This window comes from Podarcis vaucheri (assembly GCF_965113315.1).
Source record: "Podarcis vaucheri genome assembly, chromosome: 6".
Lineage (NCBI taxonomy): Eukaryota > Metazoa > Chordata > Lepidosauria > Squamata > Lacertidae > Podarcis > Podarcis vaucheri.
The window spans coordinates 9,206,409-9,228,450 of NC_138764.1; the positions used below are offsets into that span (position 1 = coordinate 9,206,409).

The following is a 22,042-nucleotide window of genomic DNA, read 5'->3' on the forward strand; positions in this document are numbered from 1 at the left end:
CTCTTAGTGGTTACGGTTAGACATGCCCTGAATATTTGTGATTTTCAACTTCCAGTGTGGAAAGCCCCATCTTTGTTGTGGTGGATAAGTGTTTTGAAGAGGAAGCAAGTTTAAGTCAGTGATGCAATGAAAACGTGCAATGAAAATGTATTGGCAGGATGCACAATTAAGGCCCAAGCACAGGTGGTTATATGCCTGTTGTCTTTGTCCATGGAGTTGTCCTGGCAGGGATACTGGAGTGGCTTGCCGGTTCCTGCTCCAGGCGGATCATGTTTGATCAAAACTCTCCACTATGACCTGTCCGTCTTGAGTGGCCCTGCACGGCATAGCTCATAGCTTCTCTGAGTTATTCAAGCCCCTTCGCCACTACAAGGCAGTGATCCATGAAGGAATTATGGCGCTGGAGGAGACTCTTGAGAGTCCCATGGACTGCAAGAAGATCAAACTTATCCATTCTGAAGGAAATCAGCCCTGAGTGCTCACTGGAAGGACAGATCCTAAAGCTGAGGTTCCAATACTTTGGCCACCTCATGAGAAGAGAAGACTCCCTGGAAAGGCCCCTGATGTTGGGAAAGATTGAGGGCACAATGAGAAGGGGATGACAGAGGATGAGATGGTTGGACAGTGTTCTCAAAGCTACCAGCATGTGTTTGACCAAGCTGCGGGAGGCAGTAGAAGACAGGAGTGCCTGGCGTGCTCTGGTCCAGGGGGTCACGAAGAGTCGGACACAACTAAATGACTAAACAACAACAACAGGTACTTATGGACTGTGCAGTTGACTTAATTGTGTATTCCTTTCAACATGGAAATTTTCAACAGGCAAAATGATGCCCACTTATGTTTACTGTGGATAATAACAACGTACATGTGATGTGAGGAACAGTGATTTAGAGCTGCATTAGGATAACGGCCAGTCTACTTTTGTAGATACATGTCCCAAACATATGCGCATGCAGGAAAGCTATCTATCTAGCTATCTATCTATCTATCTATCTATCTATCTATCTATCTGACAGGTTTTCCATTATTTCCTGCCTCCCTAGATTTCAGAGCCAGGACATATTGCATTCCACATTAGGCTTGATTGCCATGAGAATGATTTCCCAATCAAGACGTTTCTTTTGAGAATATTGAATGTGCATGGCTGCAACCTTGCAGGTGAGCACAAAAGGTTAACAGCCTACTGGACAATATGTACCTAGACACAGAACAATGTGAGATCCCAGTGTCATAGGCTGTAGGCTGAGAAGGAATTATTACTTGCTCCAGACACGTGGCTGAGTGGCCACTTGCAAGGCTGCATTAATGACTGAGAAAAAGGCAGAATTGAGAAAGGGCCATAGCTCAATGGAAGATTTCTGACAACAGGCCAAGAAATTACCTCTGAGACCTTGGCAAATCACTACCAGTAGGAGCAATAGACAGCGCTAGATTTTATGAGGCAATATAAGGCAGATTCTTGTATCCTGAAGTATGACAGAGGGTTACAAAATTAGGAGTGCTATGAACAGTGTGACTGGAGAGAAATCTTTCCTCTATCTCTCGTTGACCTGAAAATCACCCAGTGAAGCAGTAGACTCAGGCAATGTACTAGGACACTTTTATGTAATATTTGCAAATCTGACCCACAAAAAGATTACTAACCTGCCTGCCCACGCATATCAAAGTTCATCGTAAGAAAGATTCTTCCAATTTACAAAATGCTCCCACTTCAAAAAGGCAATCAGATAAATGTTTGTTTCCAAGCTTGACCCAGCAAGATCTTACTCACCAGGCCAGGTCTTGTCTTGTCTTGGAACCACTGGTGCCAACTCCAGGGGGCCCTGGGTGCCTGGGCACCCAGAAACAATTCACTGTGGGTGCCCAGCCTCCACCCACTGCTGCCCACTGCTTTATTTGCAGCTCTTTGGCACCTCTGCGGCGACTGGATCGAGGCCTCCGTCTCCACCACGGGGCCTCTGTTGGGGCCTTCTGCTGCCACAGAAGCACAAAATCGGTGCTGGAGAGCAGCGGTGGCATGAGACATGACATTATGTCATGACGTCACATCGCATGTGCACCGCTGGACACCCACAGGCTGGGGCCCAAGTTATAATAATAATAATTTCTTATTTATACCCCGCCCATCTGGCTGAGTTTCCCCAGCCACTCTGGGCGGCTCCCAATCAAATGTTAAAAACAGTACAGCATTAATATTAAAAACTTCCCTGAACAGGGCTGCCTTCAGATGTCTTTTAAAGATAGGATAGCTGCTTATTTCCTTGAGATCTGATGAGAGAGCGTTCCACAGGGTGGGCACTACTACCGAGAAGGCCCTCTGCCTGGCTCCCTGTAACCTCACTTCTCGCAATGAGGGAACTGCCAGAAGGCCCTCGGCGCTGGACCTCAGTGTCCGGGCAGAATGATGGTGGGTGGAAATGCTCCTTCAGGTTGGCACCTCTGACTGGAACTCACTGTCTATGCTCAACCACTTGGCAAATCATACCTTCCAACATTTCTCCAATGAAAACAGAGAATCCTATTCCATATCCTCCAACACTTCTCCATTGAAAATAGGAATGTCCAAGGGAAAGTGGGGCATTCCAGGATCAAATCAGAAACCAGTATGGCTTCCGTAAATCCGGGACTGTCCCTGGAAAATAGGGACATTTGGAGAGTCTGCAGTGATGACTATAGAGGCTTGCTTTTGTGTTGCAATGGGAAGGCTGCCAGAGCTACTCAGTGAGGTTAAGAGGCTACCCATGCGTTTTCTTATTTCCCAGCCTGAAACATCTCAAGGGAAATATTAAAGACACCCCCATCCTGCTGCCCTGAGTCATGACACCAGAGGACTCACTCAGGATGGAACTGCAGGACACAGCAAATACAGGATGTGATGGCCTGGGATTCCGAGTCTGAGAGCGATCCGGAGGAATCCCAGCCGGCACAGGAGTCCCCGCCTCCAGGGCCGGCTGAGCTGGGGCAGGGCCTAGATGCTGAGGAAACTCAAGAGCAGGCACCAGGTGAAGCCATTCTGGCCCCAGAGGTGCTGGATGACTCCGTGGCCACAGGTGAGCCTCCTCCAGGGCCCAGTAACCCTTCGACCTCTCCTGATCTGCAGAGGCTTAGGGCAGAGAGGCGAAGGGAGCTGGTTGCCCCCAGGAGGAGTGCTCGCCTTAAGGCCAGAGGAGGCGGGGCTCCTGGGGGTCGGGACCGCCCCTGACCTTAGAGGAGGATAAGAGCCCAGTCAGGCCGGCCCCAGGTTGCAACGTCGTTGTTGGCTTCGGACCTTCCTGTGTTCTTGATCTCTGCTCGGCCTCCTGTTCCTGACTATCCAGTACTCCTGTTCCCTGCTCGGCCTCCTGTTCCCGTCCATCCGGTGTTCCTGCTACCTACTCAGCCTTCTGTTCCAGCGTTCCTGTTCCCCGCCCGGCTCTCTGCATCGGTCCTCGCCCCTCTTCGTGTGGACTCTGCTGCACTCACGGTACCTTACCCCCGGGACCAGCACACAGGACTCTCCAACTCATGCTTGCCAAATAGTCAGGCCTGAACATGGGTACTGGTCACACTGTGATCCAATGAACAGTATGTGTGTGAGAGAGTGTGCATGTTTTCCCAAGCCACTTGGCACTCTCCTGGTTTCAAAGGTAAGGTTTGTGATTAGGGTCTCTCCCACAAATGCATGCCTGACCCATTCCACACACAAAAATGTAATAGCAACTACCTATTTCCACTTGCTGGAACAGTATGCCAAATTAAACAACACAGCTCTGGAAGCCTTCTGACCAATCAAATCCAAGCAACGGAAGTTTATAAAGACTCTGAGCTTGTTAGATTAAAGGCCCTAAACAGCAGAGGTCATTAGTGCTCCATGAAAGTATGCTCTTCTATAAACCTTTCCAATTCTGCAGCATTCCTACTCAGCCAAGACCATTCAAAGCAATTCACAGATGAGATATTTGAGGCAAACAACACTTTGTGCTACAAAGGTCCATGTCCCCATCTCCTTTGCAATAGAGAAGGGATGGGAGTGCTTAACCCTTCCCTTTCCAACCATTTTCCCACTGAGACATGTTAAAGTGTTCAGGAAGGGTCAGCTCAAGCAAAGTTAATCCGTAAAGGAAGTACTTTATATACTTCCCTATGGAAGAGGAGGAGCCAATGGCCAGCTTGGGCAGGTAAAGTCAAGCCAGATCCAAATAGCTACAGTGATTTGGTTCCCCGCGATGGTTGACAGATCCTGACACCTTCTTTTACAGTACATCCCAAACAATCTTGGATATATTTGGTATGCTTTGTTTTTTTCATTCCATAAGCTAGACAAGTCAATTTCACCCTACTCCTTTACTCAACTGCACATTATTCTATTCTATTATTCTAGGAAGATACATACATAAATGTATGTGTACATTTTTTTCATTTATCTGAATTCTTCCATAGACACATTGCAAGCAGCAATGGGGTTTTGATCTGTTTTTTAAACCATTCCACTTCTTACAAAACCCACAAAATAGGTCATTTTTTTCATTTGCTTGTTGAAAAATAGTCTCTTGGGGTTGTTCTTGGTGCTCATTAATATCAGCTGAAACATTCCCATCGACTTCAATTGACTTTAAAAAAAACCTATTCTGGCTCCCACTAACATTAGTTCCTCACTATTTCAACAGAGCTGGGTTGAGGCCCACCTTTTCCTTTGAAAGAACCAATCTTTGAAACTTCAGCAGATAAAACTCACAGGAACATTTCTGGAGATAGCTGTGAAGTTTGAAGACACAGGGTGACCAGGTTGCAAATTGGTTATCTGACTGGATTATCTACTTAAATTAATTCCTTATTTTTAAAAGAAATCTAATCTTGCTGTGTTAGTGTATTTTTTTATTCCCCTTTCTTTCTTTCAAAGGGGAACTTTGGGGTCCTTTTTCAGCACAATTCTTTGGTCAGGAAGGCAAAAGTGCAACAAAGCAGGTTTTCTTTCAAAAAAGCATTGCAATTGATTCTGCCTCAGCCATTTCTTAGGGATTTTGCATCAAGCAAAGCACATGAACAAAGTGCTGCCTGAAGATCTCTGTGCAACTCAGAAGCTTACATTCTCCTTCTTCGGTAAAAGACAAAACCCCACCACCCTCCTGTTCTGTGTCTTCCATACCCTTCCCCATATATTTCACCACACTGGCCCCATCTTTTCCTGCTGCCTTCCCCTGCCATGCTGCTTTAAACTTCTGATATTGCCCCACTTGCCTCTGCCAAGCAGTCAACACACTCTCCTCCTTCCACAAAATCTCCCCAGGATTCCCAGAGTCACCCATATTTTCAGAATTTTCTGCTAACAGTCAATTGGATTTTTAGTACAACCCTCTCTGCTCTTAGCACACCCTTTCCTCTATGATTTCTTACACCCAAATCTTATTCCGCCATTCCAGTTACAAGAGCAGAGGCAACGGGTTACGGCGCTGCAGCTGAGGATATGCTTGGTGCTCGTAAGCGGAGCAGCCACGACATTTTTGAAAGGTAATACACGGGTTGCACTGTTTTGCCAGTAGCCAAATCTTGGGTCTACACAAGGGTTGCGGTACCTTTGGCCCAGATGTTGATGGACTCCAACTCCCAGCAACATCTGGAGGAGTGTGACAAGAATGGTGACAGGAGATTCTTTTAGATCAGAGTGTTTTCAAGAAAGACAAAATGACACAAATCTTCCTTGAAATAACCCTTTATTGATTAACAGGTAATAACTAATAAGAACTCATTCACTCCTCTCATTCACACCTACCAGATGGGCGGACTCACTAAAAAAGGTGATCTTTTCCAAGATTCGGTGGGCGGCCACCTCTGCAGCAGGACAGCAACGTTCTGTGCCAAGGACTTCCCAGCCTTTATATAGTTTCAGGTTCGATCCCCATATGGGACAGCTGCATTTTCTTTGTATTGCAGGGGGTTGTATTTGCAGGGGGTTGGACTAAATGATAGCTTTCGTCACATTATCTTCATGAATAATTATTAGTCTCAGCATATCCTAGAATCATAGAATCATAGAGTTGGAAGAGACCACAAGGGCCATCGAGTCCAACCCCCTGCCAAGCAGGAAACACCATCAAAGCACTCTTAACATATGGTTGTCAAGCCTCTGCTTAAAGACCTCCAAAGGAGGAGACTCCACCACACTCCTTGGCAGCAAATTCCACTGTCAAAAGGCTCTTACTGTCAGGAAGTTCTTCCTAATGTTTAGGTGGAATCTTCTTTCTTGTAGTTTGGATCCATTGCTCCGTGTCCGCTTCTCTGGAGAAGCAGAAAACAACCTTTCTCCCTCCTCTATGTGACATCCTTTTATATATTTGAACATGGCTATCATATCACCCCTTAACCTCCTCTTCTCCAGGCTAAACATGCCCAGCTCCCTTAGCCGTTCCTCATAAGAACAGTTCTTATAAGAACAGTCCTCATAAGAACAGTTCCCTTAGCCGTTCCTTTAAGAACAGTTCATATCCTTTCAGAACAGTTCTTTGCCTCAGTATATCCTCCGACTCATTCAAACATCTGGCACATCCTGTTTTGTCCACCCTGTTTTGCACATTCCAGTAGCTGGTTCACCTTGAACTCTGAACATTGAAGCCAAAGGTTTCCTACCTAAATCTACACATATGATCCAGGCTTTTAAACAGCCCCCTTCCTATTTACCTGCAACAGGCAAGGATCTCCTCTTATCAGAGGTTCAGCACCAGAATCACACCCAGGACCATTGGCTATAAACTAGCCAGTTGTGACCAATAAGGGTCATACTCCCATCTAAAGTGACTTGTGCCAACAAAACCACCACCAATGGTTCCTCTCTTTCGGGAGTAAAAGCAAAAATGCTTGCAGGGCCTCGAACCAGCAGTGACCAATGGAAGGCTACCTATTCTTCCTCCTGTTAGTTCTCTCTTTAATAACATTTGTTGTCATGTAGCTTGTGTTCCTCACACTTTTACTTTCTATGTTCCTTCTTCACCAGCCAGTCTTTGTTTCTGTGTCCTAGTGTTATGGTCCCTTTTGTTGAAGCTCCTGACTCCATAGTGGACATGTGTCAACTTGTGCTCAGAATGGCGTTGTTTGCTTGGAGTTAATATAAGATAACTTTCTATTAATATTTTAAATGGCAGTCTTACTTGACTATTTCTGCACACCATTGCAATATATACCAAATTCCAACATTTAGAGAATGGCAGATGAAGGTGATGGACTATATGGAATTGGCAGAAATGACTGGCAGAATCCGAGACCAGGGAGAAGAGTCGGTGGAAGAAGACTGGAAGAAATTTAAAGACTATCTACAGAAATATTGTAAAATTAATGAATGATAGAATGATGTTGGATAGCAACTAGGGAGTTTCCAGCTGTAATGATTTAAGGGAATATGAAAAAAGGGTTATAAATGGGTTAAAATCCAATGGTAAGGATTTGCTGAACCAATAAATTGAAGTGGAATACAAAAAAGGGAGGTATGAGGAGGTCCAGGAAATAAGTTAAAAGAAAATAAGTAAAAGGAAAAATGTATGTTTTTAACTGTTTTTATTTTGTATTTTTCTTTTTTTCTTTTTCATTTTTACTGTTATATTTCAAAAAAAAATTAATAAATATTTTATGATAAAAAAACAAATTCCAACATTGAGGTGTTTGTTTGTCTGTTTAAGAAAAGGAGAATCAAAAAAGAATAGGAACAGAGAGAGGGAGAGAGCACCAGATACAGAAGACAGAGGTCAACCTTCAATTAAACAGTAAGAGGGGATAACTGGAACAGCAAAAATAAGAAACACTGGGCCCATCCCAAAGTACTTCCAAAAAAACACAGGATGTGCAAAAACTCAACTATTGTATTCCAAAGAAAACATGAAGTTTTAGCAAATTTGCTTCTAACTTGCAGTCTCTGCCTGTGAAGACACCATTTCCCAAAAACTGATTTGAGGAGTTCATATTCCTTTGACATAGATTATTTTTTCTTTTCTTTTTTCCCCTAGCCATAGAATACGAATGTTTGTGTCATTTCAGTCCAGATACTCACTAGTGTAAGGTATTCATTGGCTGTTAACATTACATAAATGTCTTCCACCGACACTTTAGCCTTATGCTAAACTGCAGTCCTGTTGCTCTGGGCTTGTTTTGTGTGTGTTTTAAATACTCAAAGTGTCCTGTTATAGAAAGTTCCAAAGGTCACAGTGAAACCTCGCTCACATCCTGTTAATATTAAGTGAAGCACTAAGTGCCTTTTGGGCATAGAATCAAAGCTCCATTGGGAGGAGTCACATAAGAGTCCAGTTTTCCTGATCCTAAGGGCACAAACAGCCCTTTACAGGAAAAAAGAGAGAGATGAAGCAAAAGTGGAAAAGGTATGTTTTCTTTCCAACCTCCAGGATGCTCTGATAACGAGAAAAGTCGGGAAGCTGTTCTAGTTGGGATAATAACACAATCCACCCAAAGACAAGTTAAAACACTTTAAAGTCCATTAAATTCAGTGTGAAAAAACAAAGGTCATTATTATCTTTGCAATGCAATTTAATATACTTTATGTTGGCTTGTTGGCTTGGGGGGCTCCATCTATTCTATCCTTTGAGGTGACCACAGCCTACTGAATTTACAGTACTGTGTCTTTTTAAGCCAGCTTTCCCCTCTTATGGAAAAGGAGGTGTCTATGTTGGGCATGTCATCAGCAATACATTACACCATGGGCACAGATTCCCCTGTAATCTTCTGGTAAGAACTCTGTTGACCTACAGGAGCTGGAACACAGGAACAACTAGATGAATATCTAGCTGGACTGTACTACCTCAGATTATGGATAGGTTTGAATCCTGCCCCCACATTACAAAGAAATACTATGCACATATGAAACTGGCATTTAAAGAAGAGTTCCAACCTAACCACCTTCCTAGTGGCTTGCAGGGAATTTTTAATGGGGGAGGACATCCAGGCTTGCAATCCTGAAGTGGTAAAGCTCAACAGGGGCTCGGGGGTACACATGGAGGGCTTGGCTCTCACACATTGAGAGCCCATCTTGCTCATAAATACAAGGAAGACAAAGGAGCTTGTGGTGGACTTTAGGAGACAGAAGAGCAATGTCCAGCCACTTTTGATTGATGGGGTCTGTGTGGAGAGGGTAACAACCTTCAGATTTTTGGACATTGAATTACAAGAGGATCTGTCCTGGAGTGTCAACACAAGGGGGCTTGTGAAGAAGGCGCAGCAGAGACTGTACTTTTTGAGAATACTAAGGAAAAACCATCTTCCGCAGAAACTGCTGCTTGCCTTCTATCACTGTGCCATTGAGAGCGTGCTCACTTATGGCTTATGTGTGTGGTACGGAAGCTGTACTACCCAGGACAGGATGGGGTTGTGCCGAGTTGTTAAGGCAGCAGAGAGCATTGTTGGCTGCCCACTCTCCACCTTAGAGCAGATTTATGCCACAAGGTGCCATAGGAAGGCACTGGACATAGTAAAAGATCCATCGCATCCTGGTCACTGTCTCTTCGAGCTCTTGCCGTCGGGACGGAGATACAGGACAATGAAGACAAGAACAAGCCGTCTTAAGAACAGCTTCTTCTCCAGAGCGATCTCGGCCCTGAATGGGAAGCCCGGACTTTGAAAGTCATCTAATCTCCCTTGCTGTATTATATTGTATTGTTTAATTAGTGTTTTTATGGAGCAGTCAAGTAATTTCGTTGTCCCCGATGGGGGCAATGACAATAAAGATATTATTATTATTATTATTATTATTATTATTATTATTATTATTATTAGTCTGTGCATGTGCAATGGTCATCAACATTCTGCCCAAGCATTAAGGCTTTCCAAGTCTGAACAAGAGGGGTGCATTAGCAGTCATTTTCTGTTGGAGCTGTGGCTCCTCCACAACTTCCTATACATTGCTCTAGAACCCCAACATACCATATTTTTTGCTCTAGAAGACTCACTTTTTCCCTCCTAAAAAGTTAGGGGAAATGTGTGTGCGTCTTATGGAGTGAGTGCAGGCTGCGCAGCTATCCCAGAAGCCAGAACAGCAAGAGGGATCACTGCTTTCGCTGCACAGCGATCCCTCTTGTTGTTCTGTCTTCTGAGATTCAGAATATTTTTTTTCTTGTTTTCCTCCTCCAAAAACTGGGTGCGTCTTATGGTCTGGTGCGTCTTATGGAGCGAAAAATACGGTAGCTCCATTGAGTGGAGGAAGCTGGTGATCTGAATTTCTGTATGCTTGAGCTTACCTCTGCAAGCTACTCAAGCCAAGTCATCTGACAAAAAGGCAAAACAAAATCATACCCAGGGTCGTACCAAAACACAACCTTGGCAGGTATGAGAGGCTCAGCACATGCTTTAGAACCTTTTTGCAATGTGTTGGGGTTTTGAGGCAGCCATGCGCAAGTTCCATGCTAGATGAGTCTAGGTGGAAAGTTAGAAGGTAGAAAGTTTGGATGAATAAATAATTATTTTGGCTGTGTACTTTAACATTCCTCTCTCTCTCTCTCTATATATATATATATATATGTTTGTGTGCAATTGTTTTTGTCGCATTCTATTGTTTCTGTTTACCAAGACTGCTCCCCACCTTCAGCCCCCAGGGATAGAGAGGGCTATCTATCTAAGTAAAAAGAATAAAATATGTCAGCCCAGTGCTGAAAACAGCTGTGGGCTATATTGCTTCCTACGGGAACTCAGTGTTTTCTTTAGGATAATTATTCCAACTCAAGAGATATTACCTGCACAAGCACATATACTGAGATGACAGATATATGTGAAAGTCTAAATCAATGTTCCCCAAGTGAAAGTTTGACTCCAGTTGGAAGAGCCCATCTCCTTTCCTGCTCCTGCTCTTCTGGCAAAAGCAAAGTTGCCCATTACTATAAGTACATTATAGTACTGGGATCCAGAGACAAATGGTGGCTTCCTTCAACAGTCCAGTTACCTATCTGGAAACCCCCCAGTACACAGAGTAAGCCTATTTGGCTCCCTGTTTCAGGATCCTTTCAATTTGCCCATGGTTCTGAACACGGTGGTTGTTCCCTCAGCACATGACACAAGAATAGCAGCTATATTCCCAGAACCTGCAGGGAAATTGACAATACTGATATATTTCTCAAAAATGCTGGCTGCATTTTCCCTCTGTGTACTGGGAAGAATGTGGATTTATTGACTAAAGACACAAGAGGTGTCCAGTTATGCATCAGATTCAGAAGATGGCTACCATGCCTTCTAGTACATGAAAGATTCTGGGGAAATACAACAGGTATAAAAACCTTCCAGTTTCAGAAAGATGGGGGCCCGTGGGCCATGAAAAAAGGGTCAGCCCCATGCAAGCCATCATTAGGAAAGGTTTCATACCAATGAATGTGGCAGCCAGATTTACCTTAGAACATAAGGTAACACCCCAGAGGACAGGATCACACTTCAAAACGACCTTGACAGATTAGAGAACTGGGCAAAAACAAACAAGATGAATTTTAACAGGGAGAAATGTAAAGTACTGCACTTGGGCAAAAAAAATGAGAGGCACAAATACAAGATGGGTGACACCTGGCTTGAGAGCAGTACATGTGAAAAGGATCTAGGAGTCTTGGTTGACCACAAACTTGACATGAGCCAACAGTGTGACGCGGCAGCTAAAAAAGCCAATGCAATTCTGGGCTGCATCAATAGGAGTATAGCATCTAGATCAAGGGAAGTAATAGTGCCACTGTATTCTGCTCTGGTCAGACCACACCTGGAGTACTGTGTCCAGTTCTGGGCACCACAATTCAAGAAGGACACTGACAAACTGGAACGTGTCCAGAGGAGGGCAACCAAAATGGTCAAAGGCCTGGAAACGATGCCTTATGAGGAACGGCTAAGGGAGCTGGGCATGTTTAGCCTGGAGAAGAGGAGGGTAAGGGGTGATATGATAGCCATGTTCAAATATATAAAAGGATGTCACATAGAGGAGAGAGAAAGGTTGTTTTCTGCTGCTCCAGAGAAGCAGACACAGAGCAATGGATCCAAACTACAAGAAAGAAGATTCCACCTAAACATTAGGAAGACCTTCCTGACAGTAAGAGCTGTTCGACAGTGGAATTTGCTGCCAAGGAGTGTGGTGGAGTCTCCTTTTTTGGAGGTCTTTAAGCAGAGGCTTGACAACCATATGTCAGGAGTGCTCTGATGGTGTTTCCTGCTTGGCAGGGGGTTGGACTCGATGGCCCTTGTGGTCTCTTCCAACTCTATGATTCTATGATTCTATGAGCTGATGCATTTCCAGAGTTCTATTCCTATTAGCATCTATACACCTTTGGTTGATTTGATTGGTATCCTATTCTCTTTTAAAATGCGGGGGGGGGGGTTGTGGGGGAGAGCGGTTATTGGATTGTTGTTGTTTTTATTTTGATTATGTATTTGGTGGTTTTGTATTTTGATTTTGTTCTGTGAACCACCCTGAGACCTCTGGGTATAGGGTGGCATAAAGGTAAAGGTAAAGGACCCCTGACAGTTAAGTTCAGTCGCGAATGACTCTGGGGTTGTGGCGCTCATCTCGCTTTACAGGCCGAGGGAGCTGGCATTTGTCTGCTTCTGCAGACAGCTTTTCCGGGTCATGTGGCCAGCATGACTAACCGGTTTCTAGCGAAACCAAAGCAGCACACAGAAACGCTGTTTACTTTCCCGCCTGAGCGGTACCCATTTATCTACTTGCACAGCGTGCTTTTGAACTGCTAGGTTGGCAGGAGCAGGGACCGAACAACAGGAGCTCACCCCATCGCAGGGATTCGAACCACCGACCTTCTGATCAGCAAGTTCAAGCGGCACACTCTGGGTATAGGGTGGTATATTGTTGTTGTTGTTGTTTTCTGCTTTGCAGGTGTTGGATGTGATACTCACTACAAAACCCAAAGTTGTGTCCCTTTAGGCCAGTGATGGAGAACATGTGGCTTTCCAGATGTTCCAGAACACCAGCTCCCATCATCTGTAACCACTAGTCATGATGGCTGGAGCTGAGAGGAATAGAAGAACTAACACCCATCTTTGACATACCCTTTTTAAAATAATAATAAAAGAACTCTGTATCCAGGGTTTTAGATTCCAAACTTAAAACCTTCCAATTCCCCCCATCATAAACCTGATTTCAAAAGCAATGTAACAGATATAGCAACAGCAAGTAGCTTAGGGCAACACCTCGACTGGTGCCAATGGGAACTTTTTCACATGGTGAACAGCAGCCAAGTGGATAGGGGTGATCCAACAGGCACTGTGCTGAGTACACAGACTTCCAAAAAGCTTTCAGGATAGTTCCCCACCAAAGACTTGTGGTTAAAAAAAAGTAAGTGGAGTGTATGAATACAGTGGTGCCCCGCAAGACGAATGCCTCGCAAGACGGAAAACTCGCTAGACGAAAGAGTTTTCCGTTTTGGAGGTGCTTCGCAAAACGAATTTCCTATGGGCTTGCTCCGCAAGACGACAATGTCTTGCGAGTTCCTGCGGTTCCCCCCCTTTTTCTAAGCCGCTAAGCCACTTATCAGCTGATCCGATCAGCAGATAAGCCGCTAATAGCGCTAATCCGCTAATCCTTCAATGGGCTTGCTTCGCAAGACGAAAAAACCGCTAGACGAAGAGAATCACAGAACGGATTCTTTTCGTCTTGCGAGGCACCACTGTAAATGGCATTTTCAGCATGGAGAGATTTGAGTTATGGGTCTTTCCCAAGCAACAGTACTGAGATCTGTGCTTTTTAACTGAATCATAAATGACCTGGAGTTATGGGTGAGGACTCGGGTGTTTGTAATTGTTCAGGGTGGCAAGAACAAAAAAATTGCAAGGAGTTCCAAAAGGATCTCTCCAAACCATCTAAATGGGCATTAAATAGGCAAATATGATTCAGTGTTAAGCAAGTGTAAAGTAAAGCACATTGGGGCAAAAAACAAACCTAGCTAGTTTCACATAAACACAGTGTCTGAACTGGTGTGGCTGACCATGAATATGGCTCGATGAAAAAGTTGACCCAGTGTGCAGCAGCCATGAAAAAAGGGTCAGTTACATGCAAGCCATCATTAGGAAAGGTTTCAAATATAAAACTTCCAATATAATAATGTCATTCTACAAATCTACGGTGCGACCGCACTTGGAATACGGTGCAAAATTCTGGTTGTTGCACCTCAAAAAGTATAATGTAGAGCAAGAAAAGGTTCTGTAAAGGGCAACCAAAACTATTATAGGGCTGAAACAACTCTGCTATAAGGAAAGGTCACAACATTTGAAGCATTTTAGTTTAGAAAAAAGGTAAGGTAGTGGGAACATGATCGAGGTGTAAAAAATAAAGTATGGTGTTGAGAGAATGGATAGGGAAACATTTTCTCTCTCTCTCTCACGATACTAGAATCTGGAGTTATCCAATGAAGCTGAATGTTGGATGACCACAACAGACAATAAGATGTACTTCTCGCGGAGCATAAACAATGGAATTCAATAGCAGGTATTAAAACAAAAACCAGCTACTAAACAGCAAATTACATGATCAAAGTCATACCTAATTTGAATCCAAGGATGTTTTTATCAATGGCTATTTATAATACAGTGGTACCTTAGTTTAAGAATAGCTTAGTTTATGAACAACTTGGATTAAGAACGCTGCAAACCCGGAAGTAGGTGTTTTGGTTTGTGAACTTTGCCTTGGAAGCAGAACATGTTCCGCTTCCTGTTGAGTGTGTTCCATTTGTAAATTGAGTCCCCCGCTGCTATGGGAAAGCACGCCTTGGTTTAAGAGTGCTTTGGTTTAAAAACGAACTTCTGGAATGGATTAAGTTCATAAACCAAGGTACCACTGCATTCTGTGCAATACCGCTCTGTATGTTTTGCAGTCAGTCGCTGGAGAAATCTGCTCCCTGCTCAGCAGCAAGGCAATTTTGTTTAAAAAAACATTGCAACAAGCCTAGGCATAGCCAAGGGGGGCAGCTGCTCCCCCATCAAAATCAATACAAATATGAGGTTCTGCACCCCCCCCCAACAAAAGGCTGCCCCTGCCTAACAAAAATCCAAGCTACGCCCATGGCAACCAGCTTCCTCCAAGCTTGTCTTACAAAGTTCCATGGATGCTGCTGGAACTGGGAATGTTTTTGGGAGGAGTTGCTAGAGACTAGTGCTTTTCTGGGTTCTCCCCGTCTCTCTACCACATACTGACAAGCAGCCTTCTTATTCTCCCAGGTATAAAAGAGTGGGGCAGCCTAAAGCAGCGCTCTGGCAATGCACAAAGTGCACTTAGTATTGCACAGTCGTTCTATCAATCTGCAAGAAGACAGAACAATAAGAAGCTGGAGAAAGTGACAGCTCAGCAGAAAAGACCTTGAGATTTACTCCTGTTTAGCTGACAGCATTTGTTAATCTAATTAATGTTGATCGTTCATTTGGTTATGGTCTTCAGGTATTCTCAAATACTTTCCTTTTAGACAAAGAGAAAGATAGAGAGGGAACTTCTACTTATGAGAAAGAGGAAGTGGATAGAAAATAGGGGTGGCCCTGTGGAATTTCATGGTCTAAATTTCCCTTTTCCCTTCCATTAAGGGTCACAGGGGGCCTTCCATTCTCCCTGTGTAATAGATTTGCTGTCTCATCTTCTGTATCTGATTTTAACACCCTCCTTCCTAAGGTGAGTTAACCACACGTGATGAGGAGGGACATCCTGAAAAAGTTTTAGATAATGAAAATTTTGATACAAGTGAACCAGTGGTTTCAGCTGAACAAAGTTGCTTTTTCATCTCCATAACTATTCAATCTCATACAAGGACATTCATGAGTTAAAAAATAAATGGTGTGTAAAGCAGTGGTGTTGCAGCATTTGCCAGCGCCCAAGGTGCATGCATGCAGGGCAGAAGCAGGGGCAGGGTGCAGAGAGTGAACAAAACCCGCTGCACCAGTCCAGTCCTCATTGACCCCCTGCTATGCCCCTGTGTAAACAGCATCTTGTTTTGGAGTCCACCAAGTCTGCTAAGCAGTCAAACACCAAACAGTCCAAGACTTGCAAGACGGCTGGTGGAAAGGTAATCTTAGGCATTCCTCTACAAGTCTTATCTTTTTTGGAGACTCAGATGTTTTGACCTTGTCTACAAGGTTTCATGGGGTATGACACAGCAGGACGTCACTCCTCAAAATTCTTGGTACTCATTTACCTCTGCCTCCCTCTAAAATTGATTCGATTGAATTAACTCACCTTCCTTCATGCACAGGTTCTAAAAGGATTGTTTTGATGCTTAAGACTCCTCAGCTTCCTTCCTCTATATTGAGATCTACAAACCAATTAGCTGTACCTGGGGTTTTTCCTTTTGTGAAAGATCTTTCCTGAAGCTAGCAACAAGCTCCCTGCAGACTTGTAACCACTGTCTCGGGGAACTCCACTGGGATGCAGGGTGAATTCACATGAGCAAAAGTATACCCTGGGTTGGGCATGACACGACTGTGTCATTACCGTTGACACAAGCCCTTGAATAACAAGAGCAATTTTAAGCACACAACTGCAAATGATTGCTTCTTTTCAGACAGAAGACTGCATGATGGGGCAATCACAGAACCACAATGCTATGTGCACTGACCTCACCTTTCACAAGGCCTATTTTTAGGCAAGTGAATCAGACCACAACTTCAAGGAGTGCATATGGGCAAGTCAAACAGAAACAAAGGCAAAGGAACAATTCACGACATCATGCAGGGGTATTGATGTGCATGAAACCAAAACTGTTCTGTCTCACAGGGTTAGGACCACTGTGGATGGTAATCAATTTTTTCATTTTTTTTATTTTTAAGTAGCCGAAAAAGTGAGAGAAAACTGCCTCCTTAGAAACCTACTCTCCCCTAGAGAGAAATGGGATTTCTGAAAATAAGAGACCGTTTTAGTTGCCTGGATAAATCGATACACATTTTCTTGGCAGAGTTAGATTCCTGCTTCTCTCAACTGCTTGCTGGGTAGCAACTCAAGACACAGGTCAAGGAAATGAAACTGATGTACCTTTACGCTTATTAGTGAGAACCATTCAATGCTTGTTTTCATTTTCTTCTCTCTCCCAGCAGAACAAAGAAAATTACCATCCTGCAAGAAATCATCAATAATTTATTCCTAATGTTATTAACCACTGAGAAGTGTTTTTGATTGGGACATATTATGTTGTTTGATTGCCCTGTTTATATTGTAACTTCAAAGTCAATTTTGAAAGATACCTATTATATCTGCATGTGCACTCAAAAAGCAAACACCATCTTTGAGTCAATAAGTTATTTCAATAATTTAAATAAGATTTCTATGGGCTCTGTTGCTTAATGACATCTGCTTTTGCTTTCACTAATTTAATTTCTTCATATGATAGCCTTTCCTCTGAATATGTGTTTTCTCCTAATATTACAATGCTTGTTATCTTTACCAAGATGTTAATCTAGGGTGAATGGACATTTACTCAAGAGCTGGTTGCTGGTTTAGTGGAGTAGCTAAGAGATTTAGCTAAGACTCTCAAAAGCTCTGAGCTCTGCAGCAATTGCACTAGGTCCACACTCAGGGGCAAGCATAGATTTCCCCCTGCCCCCATCCTGAATTATAAACTATTTCAGAGAAAAACTATGGGGTTATTGTGCTTGCCTCAGATTGGAAAAAATGAATTATGTGTCTCCAAGGTTCATATTGGAGACAAGGTTCATATTAGGGGAGGCGGGTGGCACTGTGGTCTAAATCACTGAGCCTCTTGGGCTTGCCGATTGGAAGGTTGGCGGTTCGAATCCCCATGACAGGGTGAGCTCCTGTTGCTCGGTCCCAGCTCCTGCCAACCTAGCAGTTCAAAAGCACATCAAAGTGCAAGTAGATAAATAGGTACTGCCCCGGCGGGAAGGTAAACAGCATTTCCGTGCGCTGCTCTGGTTTCGCCAGAAGTGGCTTAGTCATGCTGGCCACATGACCTGGAAAAACTGTCTGTGGACAAATGCCTGCTCCCTTAGCCTGTAAAGCAAGATGAGCACCACAACCCCAGAGTTGTCTGTGACTGGACTTCACTGTCAGGGGTCCTTTGCCTTACCGTTTTTTTAAGGCTCATATTCTGAACCAGATTATTATGAATTTAAGTGACACCATACTGGTCTGGAGCAGATTAGTTTGTCTGTGACTAATGGGGTCTATGTGACCTTGTATGAGCAGCAAAAAGTGCTCCTTGATCTGGCACTGCTCCTTGAGAAGCCAGAGTTGTTGCCAGGGGTGTCTTTTTCCTTCTCTAGCCAATAATAATGTAAGTCAGACTTTGCCATGCTGCACTATGCTTCTGTACCTTCTAGATTTGATAGCTTCAATGCGCTTCATCTGGGGCTGCTCTTGAAGATGATTTCAAAGCTTCAGCTAGGAAAGAATACTCCTGCACAAGAGGTACTGATCAGCAGACACATATTCAGTCTGTTTTGCACCAGCTACACTGATTGCCAATTTGCTTCATAGCCCAAGTTAAGGTGTTGGTTTTAACCTTTCCTTGCATGGCCTGGGACACTCTTGCTTTAAGGACCCCTTCTCCCCTTATGAACCCACACACCAGTTGGGAGGCTCAGCAAACCTTACTGTCCATGCCATCTGTGGAATAAGCTTGAGCAGGGAAGACCACAAACAGAACCTTCCAACAACTGCCCTGAATTTGTGAAAACTTTGTCCTAAAGAGATGACAAAAACTCCTTCTCTGATGTTTCTTTGGGGAGGGTGTGTGTAAGGCCCATTTATTTTGCTAAATTCTGCTTTCAGGATTATCTTCTGTAGTTCTACGGTGCTGTTATGCCACTACATTTTTTGTTCTAAATTGTACCATTATTACTGTGGATTTTAAAGAAATAATGAATACAGTAGTACCGCAAAGTACTCCGGGAAGTAGTGTCCCAGTTTGCAAACTTTACATCGGTCTAAGAACGGAATCCGAATGGTGGAAGGGCACCGGTGGCAGGAGGCCTCATTAGGGAAAGCGCTCCTTGGTTTAAGAACGGTTTTGGTTTAAGAACGGACTTCCAGAACAGATTAAGTTTGTAAACTGAGGTACTACTGTACTTGTTCTTGAGATGGGCAGTCTTGACCATGCAGAAAATCAGCAGTTGGCATAAGGCTGTTTCACTCTCCCAAACCCCTCTCCTTCTTTGTTTTACACAGCTCCTGACCAAGTCAAAGGGGATTTGTGCAAGGTAACTTTCCACTGGGTTGTACCCCAGATTTTAATCATTGTCTTTCTGTACTCAGAGCACAAACTCAAATTTTACAGCAAAATGATGCAAGTATTCATTGTCATTTAGTTTAGTTCCAAACCCGATGACCATGAAGTCTGGACACCACAAGTCTGCAGAAGGGGTGTGTGTGTGTGGCTTACTCAGGTTTTGTGCTGGGAATTAATGATGCTTCGAAAGGGATTGACAGAAAGTATGCTAGTGGTACAAACAACAGCTGCTAAAAAGAACTCTCCACACTCCCTTCCCTGTCCTATGCATCTGGCTGGGATTGTTCTTGTTTTTCAAGGTGAGCAAGGAGCAATCTAGAGGCCTCCAGAGTCTTCTGGACACACCTGTGCAACTTTTGTACAACTGCTGTACACAGAGAAAACTTGGGAGCAACATGCTGAAAGACACAGGAAATGACTAAACAAGGTGACCGTAAAAATATTTTTTTGTAAAACATCAGAATAGCCGAATCAATGGGCAGCAAGCACCAAGATACATATGAGTATGTTCCCTTTCTCTTTTGCATGCCCATGTGCATATCTTTGCTTGAGTCAATGCTCCTTAGGTTACATTTTTGCCTTGCAAGGACTGATCCTAGGAAGGAAATAATGTTCCGCAAGCCCTTACTGCTACTTGTGTTGGGTTGCCCATCCATCACTCATCTGATTTCTTTCCTACTTGCGTAATTCCAGGCAGGCAGTGATCACAGTATGATAGTGAAATTTACCTGTGCCCTGTTGTCACAAAGGGCACAAAGTCCCACTAGAGAGAACGGCATTTCTTATACTGGCCGTACAAACCATTGTAGCTAATCAAGGATCATTGCTGAAAGAAGTGGGCTCCTGTCCATTCTGATTCACAAATTTTGGTTCAACGGCACCATGTTTCCTCACCAAGCTGTATATGCACGATATTGTATTGTAAGATACTCAGGTTATGAAACAGAAGGTTCAAGGTTCAGCTCTTGCTTCTAGACTCATCTGGGCACCTTAGACCTTTCTCTTAGCTTCTTTTCTTGTTTCCCCCAGCCTCAATTTGCAACAGGGGGTAATAAATAATGATAGTGTCCTAATTTGCAAGATCAGATCAAGAAGAAGAATATGAATTCATCATATTAAGAACTGAGCCCTGTAATCTTAGGCTGATCTGCTTCCATATTGAACTCAAATGTATAGAACAGGGGTATCACTTGGAACTATATAGTTTTAAATGTGTTTGTAGGGGGATTGTGGGTTTGCTTTGTTTTTGTTCCTGTTTTTATTGTATATTTTGTGATTTTATTTTGTATTTGAGTGCTGTGAAGTGCTCTGAGATCTTCAGATGAAGGGCAGTATACCAATTTAATAAATAAATAAAATAATAATAACCAGGGCAGTTTACCTACAATGCTGTTTAAGTTGTTGTTTGGGAAGAAGAAGAAGAAGAAGAAGAAGAAGAAGAAGAAGAAGAAGAAGAAGAAGCTCTGAGTTATGAAGAACAAACAAGCCTGCTCAAGTGAAATGGACTTGAGTGAACATCACTTGGATGTATTTTGTGTGTGTGTGTGTGTGTGTGTGTTTCTGGTGGCTTCCAAATATTTAGTTCAGGAAAGAGGGGAAGGGAAACTACTTTGCAAAGGAGGAATGCCACTACCAGCTTATAATGATGGATAATAATGAGCCAGATCCCTGAAAGTTTCCTTTACCCTCCTGCTTCCTTTGTTTGCTACCACTTCCCTCTGACGTGACACGAGGCATCTGCCTCTCCAGTTTGCTCCTCATTCCCACTCTTATCAAAATGAAGGCTGACACTCATCAGCCACAAAGTGAAACTGACTTGTGTCACTGCGATGAGTCTCCCCAGCAGATGGCGAGTGTAAAATCACAGCCTTCAGATGCTTTAGCTGTCAGTTGTCAACACACAAAAGGGCCAAATGCAAAGGTCCTGTGAGAGCAAGGTGATGGCACCTGAGACTTGGTATATGAGCACAAATTCACATTCTTTTGCTGCAGATTAAATTAATGTGGCCTAAGAACCACCATTGCTTGGGTTCTATAAAAGGATTTGCATTTCTGGTCTGTGCCACTTGACATGTGAAAGGGACACCCATCATTCTGTACCTTTCTGTTTCCACCATGTTAATCTGCAATTTAAAAAAGAAATATCTCAAAACATAGGTTTAAATGTATGGTTCAATACGTATTTCAGCCTTCACCCTCTCCAGATGTTCTGGACTACAACTCCTATCAGTACCAGATAGCAGAACAGTGCACACTTTGTTTCGAAAACCTTCAGTTTTCAGAAGTAAATATGATATTGATAAATATGACAACAAATATGAAGAAGCAGGAACCTGAAAGTGACAGTTGAGAAACAGACTGATTAAATTTCACGTAGCATCCATTGAGTCTTGGTTCACTACCCTGTTTCTCAGCTCTTTTTATGGAAATTAGTATTTTATGCCTGCTTGACAGAGGAGGACTGGAGCAGGCACAACAATTTTCAGAATACGTAATAATCTGTTTTACTCTAATGATGATGGTTACTTCTGTTTTTATTGTGCGTGTTTTTGCTCCTCATAAACTGGCACAGCCAAAGATATGCTAAGTTATTTGTAAGTTCAGCATCTTGTAGCTCCATTTGTAACAACAAAAATTAAAAGCAAATTCTATTTGTAATTATTGCCTGAGTATTCTCAATATACCAAACATGACAATTTTATGGCAAACTCAGTTATACATAATATATCTTATGCTCCTAAAGTAACAAACCGATTTTCAATCTATAAAGGGTGCTTAAAAAAAAACAACCAAAAACCCAGGGTTTTCCTTTCCTTTCAAATTTCCATCAAAATAAATGGGGGATTCCACACACCCCATGGATAAAAAGTTTCCAG

General features: G+C 43.2%; 1 protein-coding gene and 1 long non-coding RNA gene across 3 annotated transcripts in view; one reads left to right on the forward strand and one right to left on the reverse strand.

Moving 5' to 3' along the window:
• Nucleotides 1-22,042, reverse strand: part of ASTN1 (astrotactin 1) — a 219,908-nt gene that overhangs the window by 150,974 nt on the left and 46,892 nt on the right. The window lies entirely within an intron of this gene.
• LOC309535758 lies at nucleotides 8,214-17,125 on the forward strand. The gene is made up of 3 exons (XR_014221389.1): nucleotides 8,214-8,339; nucleotides 14,336-14,431; nucleotides 17,014-17,125. It is a non-coding gene; the product is annotated as an uncharacterized lncRNA (long non-coding RNA).